Here is a 13,925-nt window from a genome sequence, read left to right as displayed (position 1 = left end):
AAAGATGCCTCAATTGTCGCTACTTGTTGATGCTAGATACTATTATATTATCATTGACAACTCAATATAATCACTTCTCCCTTCTACATTATGTTGGTAATTTGGTTCCAAAATGTTATTATTATTTTTTAATATTATTGTATCTCTTATTTATCATTTCCTTCTCCATCTCATTGGAATTCTCTTCATAATTCTCACAATCGTTTATCTAATTTCATAAATGAACTAATTTACCAATCCATATAGATCTATTATTTTATATTCATAGATTTATTTCAATTTGTTTCTCTTAATCCTAGATGCACACTAAATAATAGATGACACCATCTCAATCTCTATTTTCCATATGACTTCCTATAGAGGTCAAAAGACCAAAACTAGGTGCTTGACTATTCTTGAAAAGCTATCAAGCAATATCAACCATTTTTATAGTTCTACATTCCCTTCACTATGCGCATACATAAAAATACTTAATTTAATAGTGGAAGCAACAAATAAACTACTAGTTTTAGTTCATTATAATAACTAGAAATATAAAACGAGAGGCTTTCCTAATTTTTCATGGACCATAAAAAAAAAAACCCATTGATAAAATAAATATACTTAGTTGCATAGTTTTTATAGCAATAGAAAATAAAAAGTTTCAAACTCTTATTTGATTTAATAGTTCCTCTTTCTTTGTCTTTTCTCCAAAACTTATCTTTTTGATCATCACCATTCTTTGTCCTCTTTATTATTGGAATCTAATATTATTTTTGATATCCTATATTTTTATGCACTCTAAATTGTTCTACCTTTAAATTTCTATTTTATTCCACTTTTGTCATGCACCCCTTGGCTAATCCATAGTAAGAGGACAAAGAGAACTCTTTAAAGACTAGATGTACAATTTCTTTTAGTCTCTCTCTTATTAAACACATACGCAAGCATGCATTTAATAAACAATATTTTGTTCATGGTAGGTTCTGCTAGAGCTAGGCAAATATCTATTCTCCCACCCACACGGCGATTTCAAATTTTTGTAATGGCTCTTATGTGTGTAGGTCTCCTTTTGCAATATCTGCTCTTACGGTGGTCTCCTTTGATCCTGCTACCTTTCCGCTCCTTCCTCAACGTGCTGGGGTTGTTGGTACTGTTGGTCATTCTCCCTTTGTGACACCTACTGCTGGTATGTGTGGTGCCCCCTGGGGGAGCTCTCCTATTAGGGACTTGCCCTCCATGGTGGTTGTCACTGATTCATGTCCACCCCCACTGGTTCTTCTAGGGGGTGATGCTAGTGTTGCCTATCTGGTTTCTGGTGATGCTTCTTAGCCGATTGCTCCTGATACTATTGGTGCTAAGTCCAAACCTTCCTCTACTAGTAAGTGTAGCTTTTCTCGTGTGGCTAGACCTACTGCCCAACCCTCCAAGGGGGTTCGTCCTCTTCCTTGTGCCAAATCCTCCCATTTGGTGGTTTGTGGATAGGATGTGGTACACAACATTGGGTTCTACCAATGTTGTGCTCTTGTGTGGATATTTTTAGGGATCTGGCCTTCACTACCAAACCTTCATCATTGGGTAAGTGACCCTTGGCGACCTTTTGGTGGTTCACAATATTGATATTTTTCCTTGTGTTAAAGGATTTTTTGTTGCTTCCTTCACATCTTCGGCTGATCGAGACTTGATTTGGGGAATATTATGGGCTTGGGGAGTGCACTCCCTCTTTGTTAAGCCTTAGACAACCTCCTTTAACCCTCTCACTAAACCGCTTAATGTGCGTGCATCTTGGGTTTGCCTTATTAATCTCCCTCTTCATTTTTGGGAGCATTCTTTCTATGAAGCTATTGGAAACTCTATTGGTCATTTCTTGAAGGTCGATAAAGCCACATCTTCTATGGACCACACTACCTTTGCCTGCATCCTTTGGTACATTGACACCTTCTTGTTTCTCTCGGGAAATGTGGTTCTTATGGTGAGGGATAGGCCTTGGTCAGAACTATTGGATTTTGAGAGGCCTCCCCTTTCGCTACCAGAGATGCTTCTCTATGGGTAATTTTGCCTCAGACTGCTCTATTTCGCGCTACAAAGGTGTTGCTACTTCCAAGGTGGACAAATGCTACTTCTGATCATTTAACAGTCAATGCTCCCGACTCTACTTCCCCTGACTCCTCTCATGAGGATGATGATGTCTCCTCTTAGGATGAAGTCATGCCCCTCAAAGCTACTACTGCTCCTATTGATCCTTTCTTTGTGGCCTCATTTCCTGAGGTCCCCACTACAACTTCTCTAGTTTTGTAGCCACATTTTACTCCTACTAGACCTACTTCTTGTGTTTTTTCATCTCAGCCTATTGATATTCTGCAACAACCTATTCTATTTTAGCACTCTGTTAACTTCATAGAGTATAACCCTATGAGGGTCCTTCCTAATTGATCTCTCTTTTGATGGTCCAAAACATGCATGAAAATAATAACTGAGACTATCAAAATAAATGTGGGAAAGAACGCTCAATATCCTCGGTGTTTTCCCATGTAGCACCGTCCTCTGAATATTGATCCCATTGGACCTTATATTGCAAGATCTCTCTCTTGCACAACTTAATAGTGTGCCTATCAATGATTCGAGTAGGCTCCACTAGCACCACCCCTGGGTCTTTTACCTATAGTGAATTACAATTTTTGAGGTTCAATGAAACTGGACATACTTGGTACCACGACACAAAAAGCACTGTTAATGTGTCGACACCGTCAAACAATCGATGGATGGTAACTCATCACAAAATGCTAGTTGGTAACTTATCACAGAGTATTACCGGTTCATACAAAATGCCGGTTGCCGGTTTCACAAAAATGAAGACTAGTAAAAATGTGTTATGCCGCTTTAATCCCTCGAACCGCTTGGAGTCAACATGCCGCTTCAGACCGGGAAACACATTCTGCAAAACATCAATAGTCTAAAGACTATAATACAACAGATCGGTTGGAACAAATATCGGTTGTGCTCTAACTCATACATATAAAGAGGATCACAATGCAAGTGTGTGTCCATCAATGACAATCACAACATAAACATAAAAAATGCCAACAATCTCCCCCTTTGGCATTGATGGCAACACTTAGGAAAATAAAATTTTGACATCGAAGTGTTTTACAACAAAATCATGCCATTAGCAAAATTGCTCCCCCTAAGCATATACACTATCCCTTTGGCAATACAATGTATAACAATTTTGCATAAAGAGCATAAACATTGAGATATTTAGAGCATATAATCAAAATTTTGATTACCAGATACTTCTCCAAATAGAATTCTTCTCCCCCTTTGCCAATAATGACAAAGTACAGCTGAACAACCCTATTTTCATTTGATATTAAAAATAATAAAAGTTTATGACAACAAGGAGTGATACTTGTCAAAAACAGATTTAAAGTCCCGCAAGAATTGTTTCATTGACAAAGACTAGGACTCAAGTAGGGAGGTGGCTACTTCTTGCTCTGTCTGCATCTGGGAGACCTATTCTTCCATGGCATCAATTGTTCTCATCTCCTGTGTAAGTATTAAGGCATCCAGGTTCAGATAGCACTTCTGAAGAATTTGCAATCGTGGGAGTAGAACCAGTTGTAGCTCCTGCAAATCTCTAGACCGAGTGCTGATCTCTTGCTCCATTTTTGCTAACTAGATGTGAAACTGGTGAACGGTTTTCCCATAAGTTGTAAAGGAATCATAAGGTGACTTGAATGTGGTCAAGGAGGACTGCAAGTCTATTTCAAGTTTTTGCTTCTGAGTTAGCACATCATCATAGAACAGATGGGGTTGGCAAATTTTGCTGAGTAGTAGATTCCCCTCATCTAGAGCGTCCCTTATATCCTTTTGTTCTTTCTTTAGTTCAGTCCGGAGCTCATTCAACTTTTTCACCAGAGCTATATTAAGAGATTTTTGATGCTCCTTCTTGACATTAGCCTCTGTTGCATCTTCAAGGCTCTGCACCTGATCATCCACTACTGTGCATAGGAGCTTGAGTTTAGCTAGTGATGAATCGGTGTTGGGAAGATTTGTACCGGGTGTCAAACTGGTAAGAGTTTCCACAGCAGCTTGAATTACATCTTGCTCCTTCCTTCGAATGATTTCAAGATGCTCTTCAGCTACCTTGATGCTCTGCATTAGCTCTATTTCACTTGCAGACTGGAGATTGACAAGATTGGTGAAATCAGCTAGTTTGGCTTGACTCTCGGTTGCCTTCGAAGTCTCCATCTAGGTGCTCTTCTCCACTTCTCCTGCCTTGTCCTCTTCTGCTTTCTTCTTCTCTGCTTCTCTCCTCTTCTCCACTTCCTTATCCTCCTCTTCCTTCTTCCTTTTCTCTACTTCTCTCCTCTTTTCTTCTTTTTCTTCCTCTTCCTTCTTCTTCTTCTCTGCTTCCTTCTTCTTCTCTTGTTCCTTATCTTCTTCTTCCTTCTTTTTCTTTACATCTTCTTGCTTCTTTTTCTCTTCTTCATCCTTCTTCTTCTTCTCCTCTTCATCTTTCTTCTTCTTCTCTTCTTCACCCTTCTTCTTTCTCTCTTCTTATTTTTTCTTCTTCTTATCTTCTTCATCCCTTTTCCGCTTCTCTTCTTCATCCTTGTTCCTCTGTTCTGCCTCTTCCTTTGCCGCTTCCTCTCTGTCCTCGGCTTGCTTATCAACCTATTTAGCCTATTGCTTCTACCCTGTTGCCTTAGATGGTGTTTCTTGAGTAACATCCTCAACATCCAGAGCATCGACATCAATGGTGTCGATTAGTTCAACAACCAGATTTCCTTCATCATCAAATACTTCATCCGTTTTGGACATAACCGGTTCTTTTTCAGCTTGCCGGTTGGCTAGACGCACTTTGTGAGTTTGGACAACGGTTCTCATATATAGATGAGTGTCTTTTTTGACATCATCAAATCTACCTTCTAACAGCTAGAGTCTTCTTCTTCTAGTGAAGAAGAGTCCTTTATTTTGGTCAATAACAACAAACAATTCAGAATTTGGCAGGTCGGGAAAGTACTGTGCAAAAACTTTCTCCCAAATTTCCTATTCCTTTTCTATGGCAATGCGCCATCTATTGTCTAATGACATATATAAAGAATCCGGTGTTTGAGACTTAATCTATGAGGGCGACCGGTCATTAACACATAAATACTAAATTATTTCCTTTTCAACCACTTCCTTTTCATCATCATTAAAGTCGTCAAAACACTCAATTAAGTCATTTAGCACTTTTCTCCTAATATTCTTTATTGTTCTTTGACAATGTGTCAAAGGTTTGTAGGAAGAGATATCTATATTTACTGGTGCAGATGATGTCGGTTCATTCTTTGTCTTCCTCTTTGCTTGACATGTTTTCTTTGGCTTTTCCTTAGACATAGTTTCTTCTGAGTCTGGAGAGGTATTCCTTGTCTTCCTCTTTCTCTCGAACACTTTAGCCGGTGCTGCTTCCGGTTTCTTCTTGGCTGGTGACCGCTTGGTCACTTTTGGAGTTGTAGTAGTAACCGGTGTTGATGCTACATGCACTGCCTTTGCCTTCTTTACTGCCAGTTCTTTTTCTTTCATTGCTGGTGGTTCCTCAACCGGTGCTATCCTCTCTAGGTAGGTGTCGGTTCTCTTCGCCTTAGGATCAAGCGGTGAGGCAATAAGGGTAGAGGCATACCCTTCCAGCATATCATACATCACCTCATAGCCCATTGGCTCCACTTCTTCCTGTCTAGGCTCAACAGCCTCCATTATGCATTTATCTACTTGGATGGTGAAGCAGATATCGTCTTCATATTTCTTGATGATGTCACTTGATATCCTCACTCTTTGGCTCATTTTCCTCCTGAACTCATCAAAATACTTGTTTAGAACATCAAGGTAGCCGATTCCAATTACTTCAATGCTTTCCTTGATTTGCTTGGTCACCGGTTGGTCACCAGACCATTAGACATCTCCTACTCCTGGAAAGTAGCCTTGGAAATATAAGAACAACCCAACCAGTAGTTGTCCAAACTTGAACCTAAGTGTATTATCCTGTTTGATCGACTTTAGATTCAACATGAGTTATCTCTACATACTGGTGCACAGATCAAATGATGCATCCTCCTTTATCATCTGGTAAGTGGCATTTACCGCTGTATTAGATACAGAGTTAATTTTGTTGTCTGAGAATGTCCGGTATCCAATCACCATGCATGCATACTTCACCAGATCATCCTTGATAGAATTTACTGTCATGCCTCGTGAGTCGCTCACTGAACCGGTGAGCTTGGACATTTCAGTTTTGCTTACTATCCTCAGGGCTGACACTTACCATTAATGTGTCAGCATCGTCAAACAATTGGTGGATGGTAACTCATCACAGAGTATTACCGGTTCATACAAAATGCCGGTTTTCGGTTTGACAAAAATAAAGACTGGTAAAAATGTGTTATGTCGCTTTAATCCCTCGAACCGCTTGGAGTCAACATGCTGCTTCAGACCGGGAAACACATTCTGCAAAACATCAATAGTCTAAAGACTCTAATACAACATACCGGTTGAAACAAATATGGTTGTGCTCTAACTCATACATATAAAGAGGATCTCAATGCAAGTGTGTGTCCATCAATGACACTCACAACATAAACATCAAAAATGCCAACAAGTAAAGCATTAAACAAACAATTAAGTTTCCATATATGAAGGTGCCTTTCTTGGTTCCTTTGATCTTAGTAAGGTTTAACATCAATTCACTCCTCATCCATTCACATAATTCATACTTCACATTATTTCTTAGCATCTGATATGTGGCATGAATGCATGAACTTGCAACATAATTCAATCGGTTGGATTGAGTTACCTTATATCCTATGATCATGCTTGCAAACTTTATGTCCGTGTCAGTTATTGTGCTTATCCTCATTGATCTGTTATCGGATGTAGCACCAGTGAGTTTTTCAACCTCTGTGTTGGAAATTTTCCTACCAGGTTCTTGTCTGACCCTGGGTAAGCTGGTGACAGCCCAAATTGCCTCCTTCATGATCATGTAGGGTCTGTCTAACTAAATGAATTTGTTGTGAACCTTGCTCAGAATGTATCTGATCACCTCATCCTTGAATTCTGGTATGTACAGAATACTGGTTAACCCTAGATCCTCAATTGTCTTGAATTCTGGTTTGATCTTCTCGGTGTCTCCTAGTATCACTGATTGATACATGATTTTAATTTTTTCGGTGCCCAAATCCTCAAGAGTGTAGTGAATGTATGCCCTCACATATTCAACATACATCACTCCATTAGGAACCCTATAAAATGCTCGCGCAGAGTCTTCCTTCTTGGCAATTTTGGGAACCTCCTTAAAAACTACCCTTAACCTATCCTTGACTTAGACAACAGTGGGATTTGCAATAAAAGTAGGTGCTGATGATCTAGATGCCATGTCAGAAAATACCCAAGAGTGGATGTCGGTGGACAATTGAGTGCTTTAGATAATTGCTCGAAATCCTTTCTCAATTCTTTGCTCGCTCTTAATTCGCCTTAACCTCGCTCTTAATGCTTGAATGCTTAGTGAGTGAAAATGAATTCAATTACCTTCTTTTATCAGTGAATAAAAACCCTAACTTTCGGTAATTAATGCTTCACCAACAACCCTATGGATGTAGGTTTCACAGTTATGTGTCGGGGTAACCTTCATCGATGATGAACACATTTCTCCAGCTCTCTTCCGGGGTAATATGCAAAATTTAGCAGTGACTTTGCCAACCCCTAAGGGTTATGCCTTAGTTACCAGTGGAATTTCCTTCGAGTGGAGGAATACCCTATTCTACTAGTGGATTTGCCGGTATAGATCCATCTCCACTTTATTCTTCAAATTTTCTAACCCATCTCTTGGTGTGATCTTGTTGTATTTCATCTACCTTCTTCTTTCCTTTCTCATTATTAACCGATTGAGTCTTGCTTCTGCAATAATTAGCAATATGACCTATTTTTTTGCATGCATAGCATGTAACATTGTTCTTCTGAATTGCTTTGACATATCTGGTATTATTATTTCTTGACCTACAATGATTAGCAAAATGTCCAAACTTTCTTCATGCATGACATTTAACGTTCATTCTACAATCTTATGATCTATGACCATATTTCCTACAGTTTGTGCATTGACCGAGAATAGAATTGGAGTTTTGATTTGCCTTATTTCTACATTGTTTATCCATATGCCCAAATTTATTGCAAACAAAACATCTACCATTAAATTTATAAGCATTAGATTGCCTTATCAGTTTCCTCTATTCTGATAAGTTCTGCATATTGGTTGACTGATCTTCATTAGCAGTACTAGAGCTTTCACCTTGTACAAATCCAAGTCCTCTAGAATCATCAATTTGTCTTTGTCTTTTTAGTAAGTCATCCAACTATGCAGCACTGATCCTAAACTTTTCTTTATACTCACTTGCAGTAGTCAGATCATCTCTCAGAGTAGTTACTTGTCTTTCAAGTTCTTGTTCATTATTCTGGGAGTGTGCCAAATCAGTCCTCAATAGATTATTCTCATGAGTCAATCTTCCACATTCCTCAAACTTGTTCTTTAGAGATAAAACATGATTATCTTCCTTCTTCTTTCTGTCCTCAATATCTTTTGATAACCTCGTGGTCAGATCTTGCATTTCATTCTTCATAAGCATGTTTGCTTGACTTAGTATTTGACATTGTTCCTTAAGGGCATTCTTCTCCTCATCAGCTAGTTGTTACAGAAGTTCTTTTCTCTTGGCTTGAGCAGATGATAACCTTTCTTGCAGGATAAGAATGAATTCATTTGCAGAATTAAATTCTTCTTGCAATTTCAAGTTCTTCATCCTTTCAACATCATAATCCTCAAGAGCCATCTCAAGTTGCTTCTCCATAGCCATGTTCAAAGATTCCAGTTTCAGGATCTTCCTCAAGCTATTAAACTTCTTCCGAGGTACCAAGCTCTGATACCAATTATTGGGATCTGAGAACATTGAGAGAGCGAGTGGGGGGGGGGGTGAATCACTCTTATGCCAAAATCAACAATTGTTAACTTTCTAAACCATGCATGTATGTACCGGTAAACAAATAAGCATATAACAAGAAGCAAATAAACCATCCACATAAATGAACACCATAACACACAGAATTTATACTTGGAAAACCTCAATGAGGAAAAACCATGGTGGGACTTGTGACCCACAATATCAGTTCACTAGCCATATGAAAAGATATTACATAAAACAGGAGCCTACACTTGCAGGAAGGCACATTGCCTAGAGCATACTTCTCATCACTAAAGATCCTCACTGACTACAGGCTTTCTACCAAAGTGAATTACTGAAAATGAACTCAAGAATGCATCTGCTATGCCAGATAGAGTTTTGGTTCTGCTTTGTATCGGTTCACAAACTTGAACTATTACCAGTATTACTTCTCCTCCAAGAATGCTTTCCAAGTTATCTATAGATCATTGCATGATATAATGTTCGCATACAAAAATGATCTCCATACATATATTTCGCATCTCATAGTTCTGGTATACCTATTTATGTCTATCTCTATTCAATCACAATGCCATTATCTCCTCATATATTAATTTGACCTAGCAGATTGACTTATATACCTATTACACATGATATGCCTTATGTCGGCTTACAATGTATTTACAAAAGATATTCAATGTTGACCTCGATAATAATTATAAAATGATTTACTAAATAAATCTTCCTTGAAGTATTGATGTCGGTGTCGGTGCTAGTGTAGGCCTAAATACTTCTAATGCTGATATCTGTCGGTATATGCCTTCTAGTGCCAGTTTGTGACTTCCATCAAATCTTGTTTCCATCAATGACAACAAAATAAATCCAATGAGTGTCAATTGCCAACAAGGTGTTGTGGTTTGGAATGCATGCTTATGAAATCATAATGATTCTATGACATGAACCACATCATGTTTGGAGAACTAGAAGTCATGTTTGTAATTGACTATTATATAATCAGCTAGGGTTTGAGAACCGGTATCTAGATCTTTCATCGGTGATGTTTTATGGTTTGGCGGTGCTTCTTTTCATGTTGACAAGGTTGATGATGAAGTGTCAGAATCCATATGAAGAGATAAGATGTTGTTTTGGCACATACAAGGATCAAATATCTTGGGAAGCAATGAAGTGGTTAGCAGAATGTGTTAAGGGTTTGACAACTTATTAGATCAATATGCGGTGATGAGTTATGATCATTCAACGACTGTAATTGTCTTGTAAATTGTTGTAATGATCTATATGATTATCTATAATGATTTGTAATGATTTAATATGATCTATGATGTAGATTCATTATAGGCTAGGGTTTTGTAACCAACCTAATTTTAAAAAGTATTTAGGTCGAGTTTGAGAAGGTCAAGAGTATTTGTGATCAGAGAAGTGTGTGTGTACCGAGCCAGATTGAGATGTCTACATGAGTGAAGCATATTGGAGCTGACAAGGATGTGTAATAGCAAGCTATGAGGTGTTGAGTCCAGATCATTTATTTGTTGTTTCCTAACAGTTGCAGCAAAATTAAAATCCCTTAACCGGGTAGGTCCTAATAGGCCTGATCTTCTAAATCCCTTCACCGGGTGGCTCATTAATTTGGGTTTAAATCCTCCAATGAGGTTAATCCTAACAGGGTAAAGCTCCTAATAGAGCTAAGTTGTAAAATCCCTTGACTGGGTGACTCCTAATAGGGTCTGCTCTTAACCAGGCATTGTTGTAAAGCTCCTAACCGGGCTAGGCTCCTAACAGGGTGCATTCCGAAATAGTGCAATATTTTGTGGGTACCAATTCCCACTATGGTTTTTCCCATTTGGGTTTCCACATGAAAAATATCTATGTTCATGTTGTGGATGGATTTTAAGTTGTTCATTTGATTTCTTTACTATATTTTCTTAATGATGAGCACTTAAGTTGCTACCAGTAGTGTTTTGGTGAATTTGCATTAAAATGATTATTTAATCAACTACCAGTACTAGTTATGAACTATTTTGTGAAGTATTGTTTAGATTGGTGAAAGTTCACAGTTTATTGTTATCACTGATTCACCCCTCCTCTCAGTATTAATTGGATTCTCACATTAACAATTGGTATTAGAGAATTAGGTCATATTTGTGTAGAAGCTTAACCTCTAGAGGAAAACATTTGAGGAAGATGATGAAGAAGGAGGGTCCCAAATTCACTAAGGACAACTACCGGATATGGAGTGATAGAATGAAGATATATATAAAAGGTATGGGTACTCAGTTTTGGCAGCATGTTATTACTTAGTATGACTCCTACCGGTCGTCTGACTACAGATCAGTTGAAGGAGCAAAAAGAAAACATTGAAGCACTAGAAACCATAGTAAGTACACTGGCTAATATTGAATATATTGATGTCCATGGTTTAGAGACTGCTTTTGAAGTTTGGGAGAAGTTAGAGTTAATCTATGGTGGTGATAAGCTTGTTCAAAAGGCTAAAGAAGAGAACCTTAGAGGAAGTTTTGATGATATGAGAATGATGGAAGGTGAAAATATTACTCAGTATGGAAAGAAGATTAAAGAGGTTGTCAGTATAATCATAAGTGTTGGTGGTGGAATTAAAAGTTGAGGTCAGCTACTAAGGATAAGGTTACTGTTGATTCTTTTATTGGTAAGATCACTTCTTTTGAGTTAAATAGTTTTGATAACAGTGTACCTAAGATAGAGTCATCTTTTAAAGCATCTGTATCTAGTGTACCGGTGAGAAAAGGAAAAGATGTTTTTCAAAGTCATGAATGCAGATCAAGTCATCTTGGCGGTAGTAAAGCCGATGTGGATGATGAAAGCAATTTGATGGAATTTGAAGCTCTATTGGCTAAAATACTTCCTAGAGGCACTAGTAAGTACAAAGGTAAGTTGCCTCTCAAATGTTTCTCTTGTAACAAGATAGGACATTTTGTTGCACATTGTCCTAATAATGATCAAAAGGAAAAGTTTTGAAAATAAGGGAAAAAGAAAGAAACAATGTTATGTTGCAGTTGATGAAGGTGCTACTGATGAGGAATTTGAGGATGAATACAATGACGAGATTGTTTTTGTTGTTGTTAAGGAAGATCTATCTGATAAGAAGGCTTTAGTATCTCGCATTGACAATAGTGATGAATGGATTATTGATAGTGGTTTCTCACACCACATGACTGATGACAAGAACAAGTTTATTTCTCTTAAATATTTTGATGGCGTTGTATTAAGATTTGGAAACAATTCACCTTGTATGGTAAAAGGTAAAGGTTCTATTGGTTTGAATGGTACAAGTAATATTGATGATGTATTTTGGGTTGAAGGTTTAAAACATAACTTGTTGATTGTTGGTCAGTTGAATGACAAAGGTTATTATCTTGAGTTTAAGAGCAGAGTTTTTAGGATCTTAGGAAGCAAAGGATAACTGATTTCTACTGGTAAGAAAACTAAAGGTAAATTATCCCATCTGAATGCTAATGTGAATAGTTGTTTGGTTGCTAAGGTTGAAGATAGCTGGTTATGGCATACAAGGTTTTATCATGTGAACTTTGATAATGTGGTTAAGGTCAGCAAATCTAGTATGGTGATAGGTATGCCACAACTTGTTAAACTAGACAATGTGGTGTGTAAAGAATGTAAGCTGGGTAAGATGAGTACATCTTCTTTTAAGAGAAAATGTTTTTCTTCTGAGCATATTCTAGATTTGGTGCACACTAACTTATGCAGTCCTATGAGGACTAGAAGTTTTTTTGGTGACAAGTATTTCATGATATTTACTGATGATTTTTCTAGAATGATGTGGGTTACTTTTCTGAAGGAAAATTCAGATGATTTCAACAAGTTCAAGGCATTCAAGGCCTTAGTAGAAAAGGAAACCGGTAATAATCTTAAGTGCCTGAGGTCTGACCGGGGTGAAGAGTTTACATTAGATGAGTCTATGAGATATTGTGATGAAAATGGAATAAAGAGGCAATTATCTGCTCCTAGGACACCATAGCAGAATGAAATTGCAGAAAGGAGAAACAGGACCATTGTTGAAGCAACAAGGACTATGCTGATACAAGGAGATGTACCTAAGGTGTTTTGGAGAGAAGAAGTTAGTACGATTGTTTACACATTGAACCGATTACTAGTGAAGAAAGGTAATGACAAGACACCCTATGAGTTATGGTATAGTAGAACTCCTAGTGTTAGATACTTCAAAGTTTTTGGCAACGAATGTTTTATAAAAAGAGATGATTATACTAATAAATTTGATGCTAAGAGTGATGAAGGAACATTTGTTGGCTACTCCACTAAGAGAAAAGCTTTCAAGTTTTACAACAAAAGGACAAAGATGATTGTGGAGAGTGTGAATGTAAAAATTGATGAAATTCCTGATAAAACTAAGGATACTAGCAAATCTGATCCAACAGATGTTGAACAAAAACTTGTGTTTATTGAACCGGATGTACAAAAAGATGTTTAGTAGAATAATTCAATGGAAGAAGCTCAACCGGTAGAAGATGAAGAACAAGAAGAGGTTGTTGCACTGGAATAGGTATTTCCTAGATATCTAAGGTTAAATAATTTTGAAGACCAGATAATAGGTGACAAGAATGCTTGAGTATAGACTAGAAGGAAAATCAGAGAAAGTTCTTGTTTGATTTCTACAGTTGAATCGAAGATAGTTAAAGAAGCCCTTAAGGATGATGACTGGTTAAATGCAATGAATGAAGAACTTGATCAGATTGAGAAAAACAACACTTGGTCACTTGTTCCTAGACCTGATGATAAAAATATAATTGGTACAAAGTGGGTATTTAGAAACAAGTTGAATGAAGATGGTGAAGTCATTAGAAATAAAGCAAGACTAGTTTGCAAAGGGTATGCACAAGAAGAAGGTGAAGATTATGGAGAGACTTTGCACAGGTTGCTAGGCTTGAAGGTGTGAGGATGCTACTTGCA

The sequence above is a fragment of the Cryptomeria japonica genome, chromosome 5, assembly GCF_030272615.1.
Source record: "Cryptomeria japonica chromosome 5, Sugi_1.0, whole genome shotgun sequence".
Classification (NCBI taxonomy): domain Eukaryota; kingdom Viridiplantae; phylum Streptophyta; class Pinopsida; order Cupressales; family Cupressaceae; genus Cryptomeria; species Cryptomeria japonica.
The sequence above is the reverse complement of the archived record's forward strand: the minus strand, read 5'-3'. Positions refer to the sequence as shown.